This window comes from Pongo abelii, chromosome 3, assembly GCF_028885655.2.
Source record: "Pongo abelii isolate AG06213 chromosome 3, NHGRI_mPonAbe1-v2.0_pri, whole genome shotgun sequence".
NCBI lineage: Eukaryota > Metazoa > Chordata > Mammalia > Primates > Hominidae > Pongo > Pongo abelii.
The window spans coordinates 46,865,541-46,890,088 of NC_071988.2; the positions used below are offsets into that span (position 1 = coordinate 46,865,541).

The 24,548-nt window shown below is 38.5% G+C and overlaps 1 protein-coding gene across 2 annotated transcripts in view; it reads left to right on the forward strand.

Moving 5' to 3' along the window:
• GABRB1 (gamma-aminobutyric acid type A receptor subunit beta1) overlaps positions 1 to 24,548 on the forward strand; it is a 393,003-nt gene that overhangs the window by 343,210 nt on the left and 25,245 nt on the right. The gene's annotated exons all lie outside the window — the stretch shown is intronic.

Genomic DNA, 24,548 nt, shown 5'->3' on the forward strand with positions numbered 1-24,548 from the left:
AAACTCCTGACCTCAGGTAATCCACCCAACTCAGCTCCCCAAAGTGCTGGGATTACAGGCGTGAGCCACCGCGCCCGGCCGGAGTTTTTTTTATTAAATTATTTAATCCTCACAGCTCTGTGAAGGGAGTATAACTGATTTAATTTCACAGAGGAGGTAGCTGAGGCTCAGGGGTTAGAAATGGCAAGTGGTAGAGCTGAGACCAGAATCCAATTTCTGATTCAACGTCTTTTTCCCTCCGTCACACCAGAACTGCTTTTTCTGGCATGGTAGATTCAAAATGACTTATGTATTGCTTTTCAAATCCCTCATTATATTCAAGATAACAGATTAACAATGCAATGTGAGATGTGGTTAGGTCAATAGATCAAAACTATTCTGCCAATTCCCATAGTGCCTGAATTCATAATCTTGACTGAGCTGAGCCTAATACTGAACATACTATAGTACATAGTATATTACTGAGTATACTATACTATACTGTACTATACTCTGCTATACAACTATGCTATGCTATAGCTGAACATGCTATACCACAGATGGTCCCTGATTGGTGATAGTTTGACATATACAATTTTTCAACTTTACAGTAGTGCAAAAGGGATACTCATTTAGTAGAAATCATACTTTGAGTACCAATACAGCCATTCAGTTTTTCACTTTCAGTTCAGTATTCAGTAAATTACCTAGGATATTCAACACTTCATTATAAAATAGGCTTTTTGTTAAATGAGTTGGCCTAACTGTGAGCTAATGTAAGGTTTTTGAACACATTTAAAGTAGGCTAAACTAAGCTATGCTGTTTGGTAGGTTAGATGTATTAAATGCATTTTTTACTATGATATTTTCAATTTATGATTGGTTTATTGGGACACAAACTCATTGTAAATTGAAAACCATCTGTGTACTATACTATAGCTAAACATGCTGTACTGTAGTATGTTTAACCATGTGAGATTGCTCTTTTACATCCAGGAAGGGTCAAATATATCAGCACCTTCATAGGATTCAACCCAATATGGTATAAGGTAATTTTTTTTATACTCTGAAACTAAAAGTATGAATTAGTAGTATGAAATAATTAGTATGAAACTAGGCAGTGGAGTGAAGAAGAAAGATTTTGGAAACAGACTAATACTGCCCTAACAAGGCTTGTGACCATGTCATTTAAAATTCCTAAGCCTCAGTTCCCGAATCACTAAAATGGAGATAATAATTTCTTTCCTAATGGTTGCTGTAAGGATTGAATGATATGGTCATGTACGTAAAAGGCCCAGTTCCATACCTGACCCATTAAAGACACTAAATCAATGGCAGCTATAATTATGATCACAAGGGAACATGGATGCTTTTGATATAGGGTGTTATTTAATCACTAGTATTTATTTCCAGGTTTTATTCCAGAGCAGAATTATAATTTGCTGTATATATTCTTAATATAATAATTTCTCTGGAATTGCTTGTTATAATGCATATTACTTGCCTCAGAATTAAAGGTTTATTTTATGGAGCATATAACCAAGTATCAACAAACAGTTGCCCGCCAAGTAATAACTTTAGTAAAAGATAATCTTCAACAGTGAAGAAGTAGACACACAGCAGACTTTCAGTGATAAATATTTATATGAAATTTATCAAAGAATTCCCAGGAGTACTGACTGCTCTGAGCTGTAGAAAAGAAACTTGGCCAACATCTTCCTTTTGAAATGAAAATCAGTAGCCAGAAGTGGCTAGTCCAAAAGCAATCTAGATAAGGGATAAGCCCCATCTTCCTGCTCAGAGTCCTTTAATTAGCACTATGGGATGTAGATGATAAAGAATTTTTCTAGTACAATTTTATTTAAAAATCCATGTTTTACTAACATGAACTTCTGGAAATTGATCATCCATCTATTCAACTGAAAAGATAAAAATGGAAATTCTCTGAAGAAAAAGAGTACTTCAACATCCTCTTAAAGCCCTAGTTATATTGTTTCATGGGAATTTAACTGTACATCTCCTTGATAGAATTCTATTATGGTTTTTGCTTATGTAGGCACACTAGTTATTCAATGAAGATTGGGAATGAGGCACTGGACTTCATAATCTGTACTTTTGTCTATAGATAAAGATAAAATGGGTAAGAATTTCAAAGTCTACAAACTAAGATATATGAAAATTCATTCTTTAGTTTTTATGATTTTATTTTAGACTCTATGTTTCAATCTGATAATGGCCATATACTTCCTCGATTCAGCAATTTTTCAGACAATTCAGATTGTAAATACAGTACCACCAGGATGGTTTATGTTTCCTCCTGTTCTTTCCCATGGCGTTGACAGAGGGCTCAGATAGCACAGGGGTAATTGCCACCAGGAGAGCAGGGAAATGTGCCCTAGTCCTTTTGCACTGTCTCCCCTTTGTGCCACACCTACCCCTGAAGTCTATTCTAAGCTCTGGAGGTGCCTACAGAAGCCTCACCCTTGGGAGCTAAGGAAGAGGGTTTCCACCTGTCGTGCTGAGTCTCCTGAGTCCTGCACCAGCCTCTAACTTCAGCTGTAACTTCTGTGTGGGGCTCAGCACAAGCAGGATCAGGTCCTCACTCCACTGGTGACTGGGCATTTTGTGGGTGTCAACTCAGCTCCCACTCAACTCTCTGCACTAGTGATGTGCTCAAGACTTAACTGGTCTTTGTCTGATCCCTAGCAGGAACCATCCATGCTGCATCTTTCAGTGGGATGACTCTGAGATCTCTTTCAGGAACACTGGTTCTCTCCCCGTGTGTGTTCACAATCAGGATTCCTCGGAAAGCCTCCCTTACTTTAATAAACTCAGACAAAATTATCTCTGACACTCCACAGGCTTAACAGAGAGCATCCTGTCCATTAACCCAAATAGTGGAATGAACAGCCTTCCCCACAGGGCTTGCTTCTACTCATGTCTCAGAACTTGGAAGAGGCTGTCTAACCTCATATTCCTACCCTAGAACCCAGCTTGAAGGGGCAGAGACAGACACATGCCTTCCTAAATTCACATCTGACTTTTTCTTTCCTGTCTATTTCTCTTTCCCCCCTTCCCTGCCCTGAAGTGCCTTTAACTAGTGTATGTGCTGGGGAACTTATGGGTGAAGAGAATTATTTAGGAAGTTTGTATGTGTAAACATGCTTCTATCTTACTTTCTCGACAACAGTTTCTAAACCAAAGAGCAAAGAATTTGCAAAAAATTACAAAGATTGTCAGATGCAAATTTCCCCTGTATCCTTCCCGCTCCAAGTAGTGTGTGACCACATTTTTATTGTCTAGGCTGGAGGTAGGGATAAGGTGCTTGGATTATAGTGAAGAAATTTTATTGTGACTGAATTACAAAACGATTTTGCATCTTCCCTTCCTAAATGTTCTATCCTAATAGAATAGAATCTAGGTATAATTATGCACCACATGTTACATCACCAAAACAAATGGTTTTAACATGAGCCATTCTACCAAACACAGCATCTCATAGCTACGGGCCAGGGTTTTTCAACATCAGCAATATTGACATGTTGGGTGGAATAATTCTTTTTTCTAGGCCACTGTACTATTCTTTGTGGGAAGTTTAGCAGCATCCTAGGCCTCTACCTACTAAGTACCAGTAGCACTCCTTTTACAACCAAAAATAGACATTGCCAAATGTCCCTGGCAGGGGAAATCACCTGAGGTTGAGAACCACTGTTATAGACCTACCCTGACACAACATGTGATGCCTATGTACTTGGAAGCATTCTTCTAAGCGTTTTGATGATGGATTGCTTCTAAGAAGCACTCTGTAGCTGTCACTTTGCAAAATAACCTCTTTTATCTTTCCTCTAAGTCAGGTAGCACAGATTATTGGCCCCATTTCCACAGATAGAAACTTGGAAGCATTCAGCCTTCCCAATCAGGTCACGAAACTCTGTACTTTCATTTTCTCCATCTGAAAAAGTGAAAAGTATCATCACTGCTTTTCTTCCCAAGCCTGAGATTGAGCAATAAGTACAGAGCATTGCCCTTTCCTAACTGCTATTCCCAAACTGTTCCATCCCAGGCAGCTCTAAAGACCAATTCACATTTGCAGGACTTCCTATTTCATGGACGTCAGAAATAAAGCCTTCAACATAAACAAAATTGGCAGCTAGCCACATATTTCATCAATGTAACTGCCAAATTACATGGAGTAAAAAATCAATTCTAGCAAAACCAATAATAATCGAATCAGTTCTTTTCCTTCATGCCCAGACACAATGCAATTTTTAAAACACAGACATTAATGTGCCCAACATGCCTACTACAATAACCTCTGTGACACCAATCTAGCACTTGGGAATGAGTGCAGATAAGCTACAGATACAAACAACTGTGAACTGTCAGCTCTACAACATTCTATTCACATGGATGTCAAAAGCCAAGAAATTATACAAGAAAGCATAACAGTTTGTGAATCTCAAAAGCACATAGCCTCCTAGTTGCTAAGGCTATCCAACCTGATCCTAGAGAGGATCCAAAAACCATGCCATATTTGAAGACAGCTGAGAATTGCCAGAGAAAAGCTATTTTTCTGGGAAAGAAAATCCACTATTTTCTATAGACACAAGAGCTTGGTAGAATATGATTATTGTAGGTTGTGTGCAATACCTTTGTGAAAATTCAGGTCAGGGACCACAACTTTGCATCCACAGATGAGAAAGGCATCCAATTTAAAAATTGAATTGGGTAGCAGGTCTCAATAAGGATCATCTGAGAGTGAGTGAATAAGGGATATGAGACTAAAATGGTAGATTATACCTAAAAAACAAATCAGGGACTAGGCAAATAAGTTAATAAAAATGAAAATCAAATTCTGATCTGATATATTAGTAATTTTTAATTCAATGCATCTTATTGCTACCAGTTGTAAAATCATAGCTGAGAGATGTGAAGAATGGGTTCATATCATTTATGGCACATAGATTTTTGTTCATTAATATGCATAGCTAAAATAGCACGCATATGAGCTACCATACTCCTTCTCAAAATGTTAGTGAAAGTATTATAACTTAAGCATTAAATATACCAAACAGGTCATTTTTTATAGTTACTTTAGTAATCAATCAGAGTTGCATATATTCAGATATATTTCTAGCTAAAGATCTGAATATGTGACAAGGTCTATTAATCATAATTGTTCTAGTGTCACTTAACATAAATGAATTTTAAAATAAAACCTTGTGAGAATCAGTGATCCAAAACTAAAACCATCATGAAAACCTAAAACTCCTGTAATTAAAGGAATAAAATCCACAGTATCACATCGCTGCCTATGAATCTGGAAGGTCTTGAGTGCCCTCTACAGGATATTTAAATAACTTTGATGTTTCCTTTCCCCAACAGGCAATTTTCTAGAACGTAAAAATAACGTATCGGGGTTTTATTTTTTAAATGATTACATATTCACCATGTAAAATTTTTGAAAGAAAAAATCATCCATAATATTATCATTCATAGATAACCACTATTAACTATTTCCATATATAATCTTTGTTATATGTACACATACACATACATTTTTATTATATTTTTCTCTTAACAACATACCATAAACATTTTGCCATCACTGATTTTGGCAGGTTGAGGATTTTTTTTAGATTTTAATGGATTTTCCAAAAATGTGCTTTATTGACAAATTGCTATTTCTCATCATCAGAATTTCTCAGTGAAAAGTGACCCCCACACCAAAATTTAAAAAAAAAGGGAAAGAAGGTAAATTTAAATAAAACAAAACAAAACTCAGTAACCACTCAAGGGTGGGTTCGTAACCAATAAAATCAGGATACACATGACTCTTCAAACCAAAAATACCATAGAGATATTCTGAATAGTTTCCCACATTGAGGATATAAGGTGGTCTTAGAAATTAAATTAGGTAAATGAGATTATTATCCAAACTATCAAATCTGGGGTTTCAGGCCAAGAATAACACTGTTAGTGCAGTAAGGTTAAAGTAGTAGTACATTTAAGTTAGCTAGATAAGTGCCTCGGTTTCTAATTTACTTGCTCATGATCTTATTATTCTTAAAGGTAGTTTACACTTTAGAAAATAAAGGCATATTTGACACACTAAGTGCCTGTCAAAATCAGAAGTGACTCCCTTTTCTACACTAGGCCTGATTTTGTTTTTTTATTTTTTGAAATAAAGCAATGATGCACATCTTTAAGGATGCCAAATAGATTAGGCATTCTTAACACTCAATTTGAAAACAGTCTTTAAAAACATTATGATATTGACACACTAGTTTAGCTTCTTTGCGTATGGGGTTAATTCCTTTTCATTTGTCCTAGTGAATGCTGTCATTACACTTTCCGGAGAATATTAACACGAAAGACTTTGCCTACAACCAAACAAATGTTTCAAAGTGTAAAGAGGTTTCAATCTTCCTTTTTAACCAGAGCAGAAATTACTGGCAGAGGCAACATCCTATCATAATAATGCCATGACCTCATCTGAGACTAGTTGAACAGCAAGATCCTCCCTATTCCACAATAACAATAATAAGTCAAGGTTGTCTGAATTTTGAAAGAGATTTCTCACAAACTTTGCAAGGAGTACATGTTTTATTTGGTTACAGTACTGTGAAACTCATCTTTTTGAGAAGGTTGTACCCAGATCTCAGTGGAAATTAAGAACAAAAGTAAACAGTCACAATTTATTTTCATCTCTCACCTGAGATTATTTTAAGAAGGGAGGTGCCGAGAATTGAGATGTTTATTACATGTATAGACGATGCAACAGGATTTCAAGACTGTAAAAGATTTGACCACAGGTATCTAAGAGAAATCAACTCTGTGATTATTAATATAAATTGAAAACTCTGAACTGTTTTTACTCACAACATTTCTGACACCAAATGTTTGGGTTTGCCTCACACCAACCAATTCTCCTACTCTCTGGACACCAAATGGATCTCTTACAATTCAATTCTGATTCTAACACTCCAGAGTTAGCGTCAGACTCCACAGGTTTAATGCCTCGGCCCAGAAGACTGCATTCACTTCTGATGCCATTCACAAGCATTGGGTTACCGGGTTACCCACACCTCTGTCCTACTTAGCTTTAAATCAGGGGCTCCCACAAACCTCCCTCTAGGTTTGACAATTTGCTGGAATGTCTCACAGAACTCAGGAAAACAGTCTAGTTACTACTACTGGTTTATACAACTCAGGAGCAGCCAGATGAAAGAGACACATAGGGCAAAGAATGGCAGGGAGTTGTAGGGGTGCAAAGCTTTCATGCCCTCTACAGGCATGCCACCCTCCCAGCACCTTGATGTGTTCACCAGCCCGGAAGGTCTTTGAACATTAGTGGGTTTTATGGAAGTTTCATCACATAGGCATGATGGATTATTAACTCAATCTACAGCTTTTCTCTGCTCTCTGGAGGTTGGGGTGGGGACTGTGAAAGTTTCAGGCTTCTAATCAAGGTGTGGTCTTTTTGACAACCAGCCCCCATCCTGAAGCCATCTAGATGCTCACCAGAATCTCTGCATTAAAATGAGAGATGCTGCTGTCACCCAAGAAATTCCAAGATATTTAAGAGCTCTGTGTCAGGAATGAGGGACAAAATCACATATATATTTATTATGACACAGAAATAGATGACTAAGGATTTTTTTCTTTTATTGTAATTATTATTATTATTATTATTATTATACTTTAGGTTTTATGGTACATGTGCCCAATGTGCAGGTAAGTTACGTATGTATACATGTGCCATGCTGGTGCACTGCACCCACCAACTCGTCATCTAGCATTAGGTATATCTCCCAATGTTATCCCTCCCCCCTCCCCCCAACCCACAACAGTCCCCGAAGTGTGATGTTCCCCTTCCTGTGTCCATGTGTTCTCATTGTTCAATTCCCACCTATGAGTGAGAATATGCGGTGTTTGGTTTTTTGTTCTTGCGATAGTTTACTGAGAATGATGATTTCCAATTTCATCCATGTCCCTACAAAGGACATGAACTCATCATTTCTTATGGCTGCGTAGTATTCCATGGTGTATATGTGCCACATTTTCTTAATCCAGTCTATCATTGTTGGACATTTGGGTTGGTTCCAAGTCTTTGCTATTGTGAATAATGCGGCAATAAACATACGTGTGCATGTGTCTTTATAGCAGCATGATTTATAGTCCTTTGGGTATATACCCAGTAATGGGATGGCTGGGTCGAATGGAATTTCTAGTTCTAGATCCCTGAGGAATCGCCACACTGACTTCCACAAGGGTTGAACTAGTTTACAGTCCCACCAACAGTGTAAAAGTGTTCCTATTTCTCCACATCCTCTCCAGCACCTGTTGTTTCCTGACTTTTTAATGATCGCCATTCTAACTGGTGTGAGATGGTATCTCATTGTGGTTTTGATTTGCATTTCTCTGATGGCCAGTGATGGTGAGCATTTTTTCATGTGGATGACTAAGGATTTTTGTCTGAGACATAAAATATTCTCCTCTTTGACTATGAAGACAAATAAAATGTAGAGGCTAGAAGGTGTTTGTTTTGAGATTTTATTGATAACAAGCACATCAATACAGACAATAAGATTTTTAGCATTTGCAGGTGTGATTATCCTTTACTTCACTATGTATTGGGGCCATTGAGTAACCGTCATTGTGATCTTTGGCTAGCAATTTACCTAAAACATGTGTACCTATATAAATTAATGCAATATAGCTCCATTAGCATGTATAAAGGAAAGCAGACCTTGTGAGTGGGAGGGTATTATCATGAGCCTATAGACATTAGTACACCACATGGCTACTGGTGTTTATGGAATGAAATACATCATTCCATTGTCCAAGAAGGTAAGAAAAAAAAATTGACAGACACTTAAGCTGATGAAATTGAAGCATTCTGGGCAATATTCTAACCCCACATTCTGTAAAAGGAGAATCAGTAATCTATGGAAGCAGCTTGATGTTTCTAAAAACAAGTCTAACAGACCTTACTTTCTTATTTGATAGGCTGCAAAATCAGTCAATCAAGAAAAATATGATAAATATACAGATATAGATGAAAGGCTAAACAATTAGGCAAATATTAAATTGATAAATGATGGTGTCACCCCACAAAGTGCTGATTAAAGACTTGATTCATCCTACAGGAATATTACCAGGGAAGTCTTACAGGGCTCTGTCTTTGTCTCTGCCAGTCCACATTTGTCTCAATCAAGGGAATAATGATAAAAGGCATGTTTTTCAAATTTGCAGATAACATGAAACTAAGAGGTTGAGCAAATCAGGATCCAGAAACAAAAATGGCCCAGGTACAGTGACTCATGACTGTAATACCAGCACTTTGGGAGGCCAAGACGGGTGGATCACCTGAGGTCAGAAGTTCAAGACCAGCCTGGTCAATGTGAAGAAACCCCATCTTTGCTAAAAATATAAAAATTAGCTGGGCTAATATTTTTATGGTGTTATGCACTTGCAATCCCAGCTACTCTGGAGGCTGAGGCGGGAGAATCACTTGAACCTGGGAGGTGGAGGTTGCAATAAGCCAAGATTGTGCCACTGCATTCCAGCCTGGGCCACAGAGTGAGACTCCATCTCAAAAAGCAAAAACTCAATAGGCTAAAATAGTAAGTCAAATTGAATTAGACAAAATTATCAAACTGGCTAGATACAATTAAATGGGAACAATATTAGTTCTTATGTGTGAGTCCAAAAGAAAGTAAAAACCATTTGATTGTGGAAAAAGCTAATTTGAACTTGTGCTGCTTTAATGGAAGACCAGTGACTAGACTTTGCTAGCCAGTCGCTCCAAGAATGTCATGACTTGGGCAGGCATGGGGGGATCTCATCCACATGGGACCAGAAAAATGGTAGAGGACGTCAGAACAGGGTTGTATAGAGGCTCAACCCCAGCTGGATAGCCCAGATGGATGTCTATCACATGCAGTTCAACCTGGCAGGCAATTTCATCTTGAGAAATTACAGGTAGACGCCAATTTAAAAGTCAGGAAGGGCCACAATCAGGGTCAGGAGATCTAATGGTGACAGCAGAATTCCTACCAGTGGGAAATTTAGAAGGAGTTGGACATATTCCAAATAAATAAAGCTCGGAAGGAGATCTTGGCCATTGCACTAGAGCCCCATTGGTGTCAAAGGTTCAGCCATATAGCCAACATGCATTATAGGCAAAATGTCTACATCTACAAATTACTCAAGGGTCTTAAATGGATTATTGGCTCCAAAATACATAAAGAATACTACAATATTAAAATTAGTATAATATGTTAACAAATAAGCTGCAATTAAATGTTTTATAGTGATATGTAAATTATGTTTAACATGGAATGTGAATACATTTTAATGTATTTGATATAATGCCTGAAGTCTAAATGCCTTTAAATGGGTATGGTCTAGTGTAGACAAGGATTAGTGGACTAGGCAGTGTAAACAGTCAAATATGAAGAAACTGGGCTCTAGAAAAGTCACTCTGGGAATTTACATATTGTCCATAGAAAATGCCAGGGTCCAAACAGAGTAGGGAGAAGCCTGAGTATCCTGACCTTGCTTTAGGTGTGTTAGGTCCTAGATCTGGTTGGAAATAATGGGGCTTTCCAGAGGATGCTTAAGAAATCAGAAAACGTGGTTGGACTCTAACATCGCAAATCTGGGGATACGTCCAAATCTGCTGCTGCTTAATTCTTATGTCAATCAAGAGTGGCTCCATAACAAGGGCAGAATTAACCTTGGGGACAGGTCTGTGCAATAGAGAAAGAGGACAGATAACCCAAAAAGAGGTAAAAGAAACAAGGTAGACATGACTACCCCTAAGTTTAGGGCTGCATACTTCATGGGACATGTAAGCAAACTGGAAACTGTGAGCAGAAAAAAGTTCCTAAGACTGAGCATACCCTGGGAAGGACCAGAGCCTGGAGAATAAAAGAAAGGGAGCATGAGAAGTGTTCTCAAAGATAGGAGGTGTTATTATGTTAAAAAAAGAAGAAAAATATTGGGTTTGTTTCCTATTAACACAGGCATGGGCAAGGATGTCATGGTGGATACTCTCCAAGAAGATGAATTTTTACTTACGATAGAACATGTTTTCTAATGATTATTATCAGAAACACACTCACCCATCCAAACCCAAAGAATGGACTTAGAGGCATGAAGAACAGTGAAAGTGAGACTTTTTAATAATGGCTTTGCAAGATTGGGTGTTTTGTGGGCAGGCACACTTGGGGAAGTCACAACAGGTAATTTATCTCTTACACAAAAGTTCCTCCCCCAGTTCCTCACTGGTTGAGTACTATGGGGTTACAATTTTCCTGGACATTACCTAAGTTTCATTATCCCCTTATAAGGTTATCCCCATCCCCTTCCCTGCTTAAGATTTGATTTCTCAATAATGAAACTGCCCTCCCTTTTATGGGCTGACCCTTCCTCTACATTCTGTTCTCTTATTGTGACCTTCGAGGTGCATGAGCCGTGAGGTTTGTTTCATTTGCAAGCGGGCTGCCAGTGCTTAGATTTATCATGCCTTGAAAATGGACCATTGAAAATGTTTTCTCACAATTATCTAAAAACCTAAGTAACTACTGAGCAGACTCAGAAAATAGTAATATGGCTATCTGTAAGCAGTGGATGACCATTCAAACAGTGGGTTGTCAGGAATCAAACATTAAATGGGTTGTTGCATTTTGCCTTTAACTGTGAGAATGTTTTAAAAATCTGGCTCCCATAGTTTATTTGCTGCTTCTTGGGGTGTCATGGAGATACAAAGTTCCATGAGAAAGGAACCCAAAGCAGCCTTTTGAATAATTGTTATACAGATCTGGAGCCACTGGAAAAATTAAACCCAGTTGACTGTCTTATCTGAAGCTAAGATGCACAATGCCAAATATCCAATAACTCTGTAGTGTAAAGGATCTACATTGCTACCACAGTAGAGCTCTTGATAAATTCCTAATATGTCTCCTCTCATGTGGGAAGAGTAACAGGAATTAGGGAGTGGTAGACCACTATGCTTATTTCAGTAGGTTATTTTCTAACAATAGTTGAAATGCTGATTTTGAGTGTCATTTAGGATACTTTAATTAGGTGCAACTGATGTAAACAGGAAGGAAACATACTGGCTCCTGTAAGGACCAGGTACTCTCCACTCAACATTCTTGTTTGCAAACAGCTAAAAGAGAAAAAAGAAATTACCTTTCGTCCGACTATTGAAGAAAAGTCCTAGGTTTCTTTGGGACTGGATCAACTTGGATCACATGCCTATTGCCAAGCAACTAATTTGGCCAGGGGACTGCTATGAGATAATTGTTTTAGACCTGGATTGTTGCCTAACCCTGAGCCAATCACCATATTTTAATGATTGTCCTAATCCAATCAAGATCCACACCATGAAATTTGAGATTGGGTTACAACTGCTCCACAACAGGACATAAACTTACTTGTGCCCACCCATGGATTAGAAGCTTAAATGTTTGTATTATCTGAAACACATTTATGTACAAGACTAGACCATCCCCCTAGCTCTATTAAGCACAGTGGGGAGTAATTTTTATTTTCAAATTAGAAAATGCCTCCAAAATAGAGTGTTTCAAGTACCAAAAGAATACTAACATCCCAGATACTTCTAAAATTGTACTAACTCCATGCATCTTTACCCACTGACATCAACTTAATTTTATCTGTACTTTCTTCACCACTAAGAAGTCCCCAGGGGCTGAAAGGAAATTTCAAGAGTTCCTGTATAGTTATCGTTGCTAGGAAACAACATCCTTGGTATCCAAGTGTTCAGCTCTGAGACACTGTGTGAAGACACTGGTTCATAAAAGAAAACCTTTAGTAAAATAGGTTGTTTAGGTGTGAGCAAATTGATGTTCTCACTCTGTGGCAAAATGTTCTTGTGTAACCTTTGAAATAATAGTGTATTTCAAAGCCAGTATTCTTTCCTTTGGCTCTAACTGCCATTATTGCTCCCATGAAAACTCAAGCTTCTACTTGGAGAGGAGTAAGCTGGCCGGGCACGGTGGCTCATGCCTCTAATCACAGCACTTTGGGAGGCCGAGGCGGCGGGTTACGAGGTCAAGAGTTAGAGACCAGCCTGGCCAACATGGTGAAACCCCATCTCCACTAAGAATACAAAAATTAGCCGGGTGTGGTGGCATGTGCCTGTAATCCCAGCTACTCAGGAGGCTGAGGCAGGAGAATCGCTTGAACATGGGAGGTAGAAGTTGCAGTGAGCCAAGATCACCCCACTGCACTCCAGCCTGGGCAAAAGAGCAAGACTCCGTCTCAAAGAAAAAAAAAAGAAAGAAAGAAAAGGAGCAAGCCTTCTTTTTTTTCCCCAAATCATCTGTAATTATCTCTGCCTTGAACACTAAGCCTAATGGGTTTTAGTTAAACAAAGTGCGTGTGAGCTTGGAAATAAAGACCCAGACCACTGACTGGATAAATTGTTGAATATTATTAAAATCTCCATTGATCAGTAGTCATAGTCCAGCTTTTTTATTTTGTGTAGTATTGGCATGCTCTGCTGCTCTTCAGAAGTGGGAGATAATCTGAGGTGCTGTTTTGACTCACCCTTCTCCGCCTCAACTGCAAGCGGCAAACCATCACTGACTCTCAGCTAACTGGTGCTTACACGTTTCTCACCTAGGATCTTATAATTCAAAGACCAGCTTGAGGTTGTAGTCCATCACTTCTGTCACTTAGTTAACTCAGTAAGCCTAAAATTAGTACACAGATTTTTGCATTTCCTTGGTGCCCAGACTTACCTGTAAGGCCTCTGTGAAGGCTTCCTTCATCAGGGAGTAAATCAGGCTCAAGAATATACCAAACAGGTCCCTCTATCAGATTACCAGTTTGGGACCATAAACTCAAAACTCTAAGCAGCAAACAATATTAACTTATTTATTCAAAAATATGTACTGAAACTTTACTATAGACAGAATCTGTTCTAGGCATCGGGAATTTTTTAAATGAATAAAAGAAGGCCCTTTTCTTCAAAGAGCTTATAATATAATGAGGAATAGAGAAGACAAAGGGTAGAGATAAACACAAAGCTATAGAAACAGTTGAAATATTCTGCATGGTATGTTCAGTACTACGTAACTGACAGGATCCTATCTGGGAAGCAGAAACCACTCAAGGTTTTTCAAAAAGGGAATTTAATAGAGACTTTGTTACAAAGGTTGGAAGGGCTAAATAAAAATAAAATAAAAAATTTTAAAAAAAGCAGAAAGGAGAAGGAGAAAAGAGTGCTAAACGGGCAGATGTCAGAGGCTGCTAACACGCTTGCAGTAGAGCACAAGTTTGAATCTGATGTGATCCTATGAGAGGCATTGTCCTAGTTGTTTGTGGAACTGCCAAAAGAGAGGTGACTTCTTCAATTGCCCTGGCAGCAGTCGCCAGAAACTGAGGCACTACCATGCTGCAAGAGCCAGGAGCAGGAAGCTTCTTTCTCCCTTTCACTTTTTTTTTTTTTTTTTTTTTTTTTTGAGATGGAGTCTCTCTCAGTCACCAGGCTGGAGTGCAGTGGCACAATCTCGGCTCACTGCAACCTCTGCCTCCCAGGTTCAAGCGATTCTCCTGCCTCAGCCTCCTGAGTAGCTGGGACTACAGGTGTGCACCACCACACCCAGCTAATTTTTGTATTTTTAGTAGAGACAGTTTCGCCATGTTGGCCAGGATGGTCTTCATCTGTTGACCTCATAGATCCGCCCACCTTGGCCTCCCAAAGTTTTGGGATTACAGCCGTGAGCCACCGTGCCCAGCCTCTCCCTTCCACCTTCTAATCTTCAGCTAGCACTTCCTAGGGGAAGTATCTAACATGAAGCCAGAAAGACAGGAAGCCCAGCCCCAGCAGTACAGAGTAGAGCATAGAAAGTGGAGTATGCAGCACAGAAATATCAAGTGAATGACTGGCATGGGTTACAACAGAGGTTTTAATGAAAAGCTCTGGTAATCACAATGCTGGAGCAAATAGTTCTTCCCTAGAAGAGAAAGAAGTTATGTCAATCCAGTGTCTGTTGCAGACAGCGGAAGTCCATCTAGCTAGTTTAGCATGTATGCTAACGTCCTTTGAGAAAGCTAACTACATCTCCCAGATTCTCTTGAAACTGAGGTTGTGGCTATAAGTTAGTTTTCTGGATTTGATGGAGTCAAGTCATGTCAGAGGTAGTGTTTGAAGCATCCGTTTTGCTGGTGCAGATCATACCTCATGGATGGCTCTGGAATCAAGAATTCTGGTTTTAGCTTTCTGTGATCCTGGAGTCAATGTGGTTACTGTAGCTACTTGATTAACAGCTTTCTGATTGTGGCGATCGGTCCCTTTGAAAGGCCAATCTGCACTGTGGTTCTGGGAGTCATTGCTAGTGGCTCAGCCTGGAATCTATTACTTCAGTGTTTTGACTGCAAGCAAAAATGGTGAGAATCAGTCCTTGACCTCAAGAAGCTCAGAGCCTAGTGGGGGAAAGACAGATAAGCCAGGTAAAATTCAACATGGTTCTGTGCTTTTTTCGAGGCATGTGTATAGTGGAGTTTATAAAAGTCAATTAGGAGCAGAAAGGACTTTGACCAGTGGCCATAGGAGTCTACCTACAGCTCTCCCTACACTCAATCCTGGCTATCTAATTACCTTGCTCTTCTTGGCCCAGTTGTTTCTTTGCATACTGAAATTGTTGAGGATTTTGTGGTGTTTGTATGCATTCAACTTTGCCAAAGTTCAGTTTTCTTGCTAAAATTGAGTTGCTTATTGAGTAAATTTCATGAAGTAAATCACAATATTCCATTGACATCATCCAACCTTTATATTATTCCCTGCATACAGTATTCATCCTATGTGTTACTCCTTCTGCCAGGCAGGGCTGCTCTACCCATCTGGCCAAATCCTCTGAGAAGTTTAACTCCCTTGGGTCAATAGTTTGCTTAGACTGCTATTAGACCATGAGATCCTGAAAAGCAAGGCCACACCTAACCCACTGCATATCCTTCATGCCTAGTATAGTGTTTGATGCACAGCAGGCACTACACATAGGTGTATTGCAATGTCAAGTATATTTTCCATTGATTTGCTTGCCAGTTTAGAGAATTAGGTATGTTTGATCCCATCCCTAAGAACTAGGTATTGTTCTGTGCTTCATCAGGGATCCTGATGGATATCTAGAAAGATAACAGACTGAATCCAGAGAAGTTGTCTGTGGCAGAGAAGAGTCAGCAAAGACCTCATGTTAGAGTGCTCAGGAAGGGAAAGTAAGCACACCAGCATCACTGATGGGTGACTCTAAAGCTAACATGGAAGCTGTGTTCTGTAAGCCCTGTTTTTACTGCCTACTTGAAAATGGGCCACCCAGGATCACAAACTAATGACAAGCATAATGAAGTCAAAAGCTATAGGCAAATCCAGACTTCAATTGGGACAAGAGCAAAGGTTCCTATTCAGGCTTTGATCTAGAAATAGTATTTCTCTCCACAGAGTCTCTAGGTACTGGTTTACAACTCCCTCCTTAACAAATATTCAGTGTAATTATTTTATGTTTCTAACTAAAAGCAAAACCATGTGCAGTCTAGCCCAGAACAGGATAGTTATTCATTTGTGAAATGTGAGGCACTTAATGAGAACCTGACTGAATGAAAGATCACCCCAGCCCCATATAAAGGTTAGCAAAGGATATTTAGATATGCTACTAAAATCCATGCCTAGATAAGTCAGACAAGAAGAGAGCTTTAAATTTGGACTGTATTGTCTTGGCTTTTTAAAGGATTTTTAAAAACTAAATTGTACTTATTTTGATTCCATCTATCTTTATGAAAAAGTTCACCTTTCACACCATCTTCCTGAATGGATTTTGCTGAGGCATTTTTCATCACATTAAAAAAAAAAAAAAAAGTCCATGGGAGAAATTTCTCTCAGGCTTGGCATCAGCACTTCCCCTTCTTCCAAGCCAATTGGTTTGTTTTTATCTCATGGGCATCATGAATTCTTTAACTTATCTGATTTTTGTGTTACTTGATAGAAAAGCAATTTTTTTGTCTCTGAGGAGAGGCAGGTCCGGGTGGTGCTGGCAGCTCATTTCCTCCTCCCTAGAAGTGAGCAGACTCAGCAGATCTGAGTTAACTAGACAGACACAGAAGCTTGTCTCAGCTGCTGAGTTCCTAAGGCTACCCCACGCAATCCTATAAAAAATGTGAAATGTACAGCATTGCAAGGCAGGGTTCAGTGCACCCAGGCTACCTGATAAGCCTAAACCATGGGATAATGAGAATTTGGGAAACAATTGGTGATCCACTACCTCCCTGTATTAGTTTGTTCTCACACTGCTATAAAGAACTGCCTGAGAGTAGGTAATTTATGAAGAAAAGAGGTTTAATTGACTCACAGTTCCACAGGCTATACAAAGGCTTGGAGGCCTCAGGAAACTTACAATCATGGCAGAAGGCGAAGGGGTAGCAAGCACGTCTTACCATGGTGCAGCAGAAGAAAGCGAGAGAGAGCAAAGGGGGAAGTGCCACACACACACTTTTAAACCATCAGATCCCATTCGAACTCACTCGCTAACATGAGAACAGCAAGGGGAAAATCCACACCCATAATCCAATCACCTCTCACCAGGCCCCTCCTCTCACAGATGGTGATTACAATTCAAGATGAGATTTGGGTGGAGACACAGAGCCAAACCATATCACTCCCTGCTCATAAAATTTTTTCGTAATAAACCCCATTCTAGATCTTCTGGAGGTGTGTATTTGAAATCTAATTGCCCAAATGTAGAAAATACATAGGATGCTAAGATTTCCTTCTTTGTAATTTAATTTTTTGATTGTTAATTTACTCACATGATTCAAAACTCAAAATACATTAAAAGTTTAGAGTGAAAATTTCCCTTTCATCCTTATCATCCATCTTCCTAGTCCCCAAAAAGAAATTGTTATTACCTTGTTATCTGTCCCTCCAGAGTTTTTCATACACCTACAAGTATATGCAAATATGTTTCTGTTTTTCCCAGATTTTTCCCTCATATATTAGCATGTTGCAATATTATTTTTCTGAACTTCGATTTTTTTAATTAAAAGTGGATTTTTGAGAGTTTTTTAATATTATATATAAGAACTTCCTTGTTCTTCTTTATGGCTTTATAATAGTGCATTAATGTGCCATAATTTATAATTTAGTTAGCCACTCTTCTATCGGAGGATATATTAGTCTGTTTTCACGCTGCTGATAAAGACACACCCAAGACTGGGCCATTTACAAAAGAAAGATGTTTAATTGCACTAACAGTTCCACGTGGGCCAGGAAAGCCTCACAACCATGGCAGAAGGCAAGGAGGAGCAAGTCACATCTTACATGGGTAGCAGCAGGTGAAGAGACAGAGAATGACAGCCAAGAGAAATGGGTTTCCCCTTATCAAACCATCAGATCTCATGAGACTTACTCACTATCAGGAGAACCATATGAGGGAAACTACCCCCATTATTCAATTATCTCCCACCAGGTCCCTCCCACAACATGAAGCAATTATGGGAGTACAAATCAAGATGAGATTTGGGTGGAAACACAGAGCCAAACCATATCAGGGGACATTTATGTTGTTTCAAATATTTTGCTATTACAACAGTATTTTAATGAATAATCCTGTATGCACATTCTTCACAATTGTGCAATTCACACAAATTTCTAGAAGGAAATTTCTAGAAATTTATTTAATGATTAATTTCTAGAAATTTTTATAGTTATATTCTCTAGACAGATCTACAATTTATTTAAGATTTGCAATAGTTCATGGCATGAAAGAGTGGTCCAAACTACTTTTTCCAGTAATTCCTCAGCAACGATTTCTTAAAATAGGAGTTGCTTGGTGAAAGGGTGTATACATTAATACTTGTGATAGCTGAAGCAAACTGCATTCCATTTGGGTTATAACAAATTACATCCTCATCAGCAACATGAGAGTAGCTGCATCCCCACATGCTCAGCAAAATGTTATCGCTTTGTGGATTTTTTCCAAGTTATAAGGCAAAAAGGAGTATCTTGATACAGTTTTAACTTTAATTTGCGTTTGTCTGATTACAATTGAGTTTGGGCATTTTTATTTTTCAATGAACTCTCTGTTCATATCCTTTTACTATATTCTCATTAAGGTTTTCATCTTTTTCTTTTTTGTTGTTCGTAGAAGTTTTTTATATGTTAAGAACATTAACCCTTGTCTTAAATATGAACTGTAATTATTTTTTGTCTCTTATTTACTTTTGATTCTGTTTATAGATTTTTGTTGCCACACTTTTTTAATGTAGCTGAATGTGTTAATTTTTTATGACTTATGAATTATTTGTTAGAGTTAGAAAGGCCTCATCCATGCCAGTAGTATAAAATAATTCTCCCATGTTTTCTTGTGGTATAAGCATAGTCATATTTTCTAGATAGATCTACAATTTATTTGAGATTTACTATAGTTTATGACATGAAATAGGGGTCCAAACTGCTGTTTCAAGTAATTCCTCAGCCAGCATGATTTCTTAAACTATCTTTTCCCCAATAATTTGAGGTACCACTTTTATCATATTCTAAATTTTCCTATGTATTTGGCACTAGTTCTGAATTTTTTATCGTTACCTGTTGATCTTTCTTTCAATTCCAGCACTGGGATCACACTGTTGTAATTATTGAGGTTGTATAATGTTTTACTACCTGGTAGGGCTAGTTGCCCCTTATTTCTACTTTTTCTTTTCTTTTTTGAGACAGAGTCTCGCTCTGTTGCCCAGGCTAGAGTGCAGTGGTGAAATCTCAACTCACTGCAACCTCCGCCTCCCAGGTTCAAGCAATTCTCCTCCCTCAGCCTCCTGAGTAACTGAGATTACAGGTGCCTGCCACCATGCCCAGCTAATTTTTTTTGTATTTTTAGTAGAGACAGGGTTTCACCATGTTGGCCAGGCTGGTTTCGAACTCCCGAACCCAAGTGATCTACCCACCTCAGCCTCCCAAAGTGCTAGGATTACAGGCGTGAGCCACCACACCCAGCCTATTTCTACTATTTTTTCAGAGTTTTCTTGGGTTTGTTTATTTTAACTTTCAATTCATCTAGTCTAGTTCCCAAAACAAAAATCCTATTGGCATTTTGAGGCAATCATATTAAATTGTGAAACTTACGATGTTGAGTTTTCCTTTCAAAAATATGCTATGCCTGTTATTTGTTCAAGGATTCTTTTGTGCCCTTCAAATTTATTTTAAATGTTGCTTCATATGTGTTTTGCATATTTCTGACCAAATTTATTACTGGATAATTTTGTCTCTATTTTTAATTGGTCCTTTTCATCTATTATATGTTATAAGTTATTGTTTTATATATTAAAGTTATCAATTTCTTTATAGTAATTTTATACCCCATTACCCTACCAAATTCTTATTGTTTGTAATAGCTCTTCAGTTAATTCTTTGGGGTTTACTGAATATACAATTGCATAATTTGCAAATCCTGATAGTTTAACTAGCAGCTTTCCAACTCTGTACCTCAACTTTCTTGCTGTTGTCCAATGTCTTGGTTAGTATTTCCAGAACAATGTTAAATATTAACAATGGTAGTAGACATTCTCATCTTCTCCTTAACTTTCATGGGAATGTTTTCTGTTTCCACACTAAACATGATGCTGGTTTGGGAAGAGGAATCTTCCCATGTTAAGGAAATATCGTCTCTCATATATCTATATATATCTGTATCTATATCTATATCTATATCTATATATATCTGTATCTATATCTATATATCTATATCTATATCTATATCTATATCTATATCTATCTATATATATATATACACACACAGAGAGAGAGAGAGAGAGAGAGACACAGAGAGACAGAGAGAGAGAGAGACGGAGTCTCGCACTGTCGCCCAAGCTGGAGTGCAGTGGCATGATCTCTGCTCACTGCATCCTCCGCCTCCCGGGTATAAGCGACTCTTCCGCCTCAGCCTCTCGAGGAGCTGGGATTGCAAGCGCCCGCCACCACGCCCGGCTAAATCTTTGTGTGAGGTTTTTTTTTTTTTTTTTTTTTTGAGAGGGAGTCTCGCTCTGTCACCGCAGCTGGAGTGCAGTGGCGCTATCTCGGCTCACTGCAAGCCTGCAAGCTCCCCCTCCCGGGTTCACGCCATTCTCCCGCCTCAGCCTCCTGAGTAGCTGAGACCATAGGGGCCCGCCACCACGCCCGGCTAATTTTTTGTATTTTTAGTAGAGACGGGGTTTCACCGTGTTAGCCAGGATGGTCGCAATCTCCTGGCCTCGTGATCCGCCCGCCTTGGCCTCCCAAAGTGCTGGGATTACGGGCGTGAGCCACGGCACCTGGCCCTTTCTCATATTTATTGAATAATGTTTTTTGCTTTGTTGAAAGAGAACTGGTGTTGAAAGTTATCAAATGCCATTTTAGTATCTGTATAAATAATCATATGGGTTTTTTTTCTCCTTAGATTTGTTATTATAATGAAATATATTACTAGATTTTCTAATATTAAACTTAGAATACCATATTAATTATGCTTTATTATTTAAAGTACTACTGGATTTTGTTTGCTAATATGTTCTGCTTACTTTATGAAAATAATTTAGAAATTTTCATTTTTAGCCTATGCTTTGGAACTGTTTAAGTAGCAATAGAATTATCAGTTCTTGAATATCTGTTTGTAGGGATGAAATCAAGCTGTTTTGATTTTCTGTGCCTCCTGATTTGGGAAAATTTTCTGAGAAAATTACCCATTTCATCCACATTTTCAAATTAATTTGCATGAACTTGATTAGTCATGATTCTTTACAGTTCCTCTGTTTCTAAGGTGGATTCCCTTATCTGTCCTGATTGATCTGTTTGATTAGAATCTTCTGTAGAAGAGTTTCCTCATGCAGGTACCTAGATGATATGTCCTCTGAATCTTTATATATCTTCTCTGGAAAGAAGTGGTATTTTGGCAGGGAGTAGTACTTTTGGGTCTCAGAGTTGCTGTCCTTTATGCCTATATTCTAAATGTTCTGTGGATGTCATTCTATAATCTTTTCTTTCCAGCATTGTGTATAAGAAGTTCAATACTTTTTCCATTGAAAACACCTTGTACTTTCTGTCTGGAAGATTGTAAGACTATTATTACACCCTTGGAGTCTAGGAATGACATTGGGATGACCTGATATTGTCAGCTTGCCAATCTGCAAAATAATTTATTTAGTAAGCTCTGGGGAATTTGTATTTTCTTTTTGTTTATTATGGCTCCTCTTCTATATAACTCCCTTCTTTAAGGAATGCCCACTATTCATATATTAGATCTCCTAGATGGGTCCTTCAAAGCTTTTATAGTTTCTTCATGCTTTCCAAATATCTATAAAATTGTCTTCCAAGCCACAAATTCTGGCCTCATCAGTAGCCATCTTCTCTTCAATTTATCTAAGACATTTCATATATTAAAAAAAACCATTGAGTTTTAGAATAAAAAGTTGCCTGGGCTGTAATCAGATATCTGTAAGTGTTCCTATATTTCTACCAAGAGTGAGGAATGAAGAGTTCAAGCTATTATTTGCTTCCTCCTCAGTTCTTTTCACTAGATGATACCTAATCTAGTTGTTCCACTTGTTTTCCTTCTCTAGGGCTACTGGGTTCCTTATATGCATTGTTATTTTTTCTTGCATATTCTTTGGGGTTTGGGCCCAGCTGCCAGGTCACCTTAAAAGGAACAAAGTTCTAGATGGAAAGCATAGTGAGCTCCAGCCTGTTGATGCACCAGGAGGTAGTCTCTCTCTCTCTCTCTCTCTCAGTGACCCAACCTGCCTTTTCTTCTCTCTTTTTTTTCAATAGCTTTAGGGGTTTTTACTTACATGGATGAATTATACAGTGGTGAAGTCTGGGTTATTGATGTATCCATTACCCAAATAGTGTACATTGTACCTGATAGGTGATTTTTTTATCCCTTACCCTCCTCCCAGCCTCCCCACTTCTGAGTCTCCAACATTCCTTATACCACCGTGTATGCCTTTGCCTACCCGTAGCTTAGCTCTCACTTATAAATAAGAACATGCAATATTTGGTTTTCTGTTCCTGAGTTACTTCATATAGGATAATGGCCTCCAACTCCATCCAAGTTGCTGCAAGATACATTATTTTGTTCTTTTGTTCTTTTCTTTTTTTTTTTTTTTTTTTTTTTTTTGAGACGGAGTCTCACTGTGTCGCCGAGGCTGGAGTGCAGTGGCGTGATCTCCGCTCACTGCAAGCTCCGCCTCCGGGGTTCACGCCATTATGGTTGAGTAGTACTCCATGGTATATATATATGCCACATTTTTCTTATGCATTCATCAGTTGGTGGGCACTTAGGTTTGCTCCATATCTTTGCTATTGTAAATTGTGTTGTGATAAATGTACGAACGCAGTCTTTTATATATAATGACTTCTTTTCCTTTGAGTAGATACCCAGTAGTGGGATTGCTAAATCGAATTGTATTTTTAAAAAGTCAAAAAACAATAGATGTTGTGAAATGGAAACGTTGATGCTCTGTTGGTAGGAAGGTAAATTAGCACAATATCTATGGAAAACAGTATGGCAATTTCTCAGCCCACCTTTTTAACTTTCCCACATCCCCTTAAAGGACTGAGATGACAGAAGTTCCTCCAAACAGTCACACAGGTGGTAATATCCTTCCTTCTTTGGTAGGCCCAACAGCCCCTTCACCCAGCTATCTTCTTTGATCCCACTGTTCTAATCCCCACCCAAGGACTCCATGCTACCAGTCCCTAGGTTCCCTCTAGTGGCTGAGGAGGGAAAGAAAATCCCATGATGCCATTGTCCACTGGAACCAGACAGGGCTGAGAACTCACATTCCCCAGATACTACTTCCTGCTGGGCTTAGGAGAGGTAACTCATGGTTGAATTAGAATTGGAAAGGAAGGAATCTGGGTTGAATTTAAGCTGTCATATTGCCACTAACCATTTCAACTAAGAAAGGAGTTTTGTATTCTAAAATCCATGAATGGGATCCATGATCTCCTGAAATTGCCATCAAATTCCATCTATCTATCTATCTATCTATCTATCTATCTATCTATCATCTATCTGTGTATATTTTTCTGTGGATTTTATTGGCAGGTTTTTATCGAATTCTCAAGGAGATATTTAGAATCAATCTTACAGAATCATACCCAAACTTGGTAAAATCCCCAATATGCCAATTAGTCCCATGTAGATTATTCTGAGTCCAATAGTAAAGAGGGTCTCAGTCTTTCAGACACTGGTGATTATATCTGGAAGCCAGTTTAAAGCAGTAAAGTTAAGACAGTTTTGTTTTCCTTTTTAAAAGCGAGGAGGGGAGTGGGGATGAATAGCTTAAAATTTCTTACATTCTTGCAAGGACAAGTTGATGGTGACCCTTTGGCACCTGGCATTCAACTTCTAAATATCAAATACATCATTTTTTATTTCTCGAAAAGGTATTACTGGCTTTAATCAAAAATAGGTCAGCATGATGTCCACTACAAAAAGCTTATGTGGTTACCTTTGAAACACTAGCCCCTGCAATTCTAATGAAAAAAAATATTTTCTGCTTTTTTA